Here is a 563-nt window from a genome sequence, read left to right as displayed (position 1 = left end):
GGACACAGTATCATAACATAACATCTAGCTCTACAGTGTTCGGCCTCAGCAAGAAAAAAATGTTTGAACTTTCTTAAATACAAATTTTAAATTATGTAAAATAACACATCATGAAGGGTCACAAAGTTCTTAATTTTACACGATACACCAAATCATGTGAACTCAAGAAGTCTGCATGCTAAAAAGAATGTTTCGACAGTTTTAGTTTAGGTGTTTGCACATTTTGGCCATTCTACCTTTTTATTTTTTTCCCCCTGAACGGATTTTATTGCTTTTCAGGGTATAGGCAGGTGGCAAAAGTTGGAAATTATTCATCATGGTTTCAATGTTTTAAGTCTCTAATCCCAGTCATTTTGACCGGGTGTGAAGACTTTTTAATGCTGGCACAACTTAAATTGAAGTTTGGTATCAATGAATTGAATTTTTGAGTTAAAAAACGTTTATTGTTTAACCATTTTTAAAAAGAAGCCAAAAAGAAAACAACCGCTTCAGCTGAGATCCTCTGTAAGCAGAAGATGCTTTAGCGCTGTGGTGGGAGATACGCGCATGCGCACCAGCTCCTC

The sequence above is a fragment of the Girardinichthys multiradiatus genome, chromosome 8 (genome assembly GCF_021462225.1).
Source record: "Girardinichthys multiradiatus isolate DD_20200921_A chromosome 8, DD_fGirMul_XY1, whole genome shotgun sequence".
Classification (NCBI taxonomy): Eukaryota; Metazoa; Chordata; class Actinopteri; order Cyprinodontiformes; family Goodeidae; genus Girardinichthys; species Girardinichthys multiradiatus.
Note: the sequence above shows the minus strand (reverse complement) of the source record.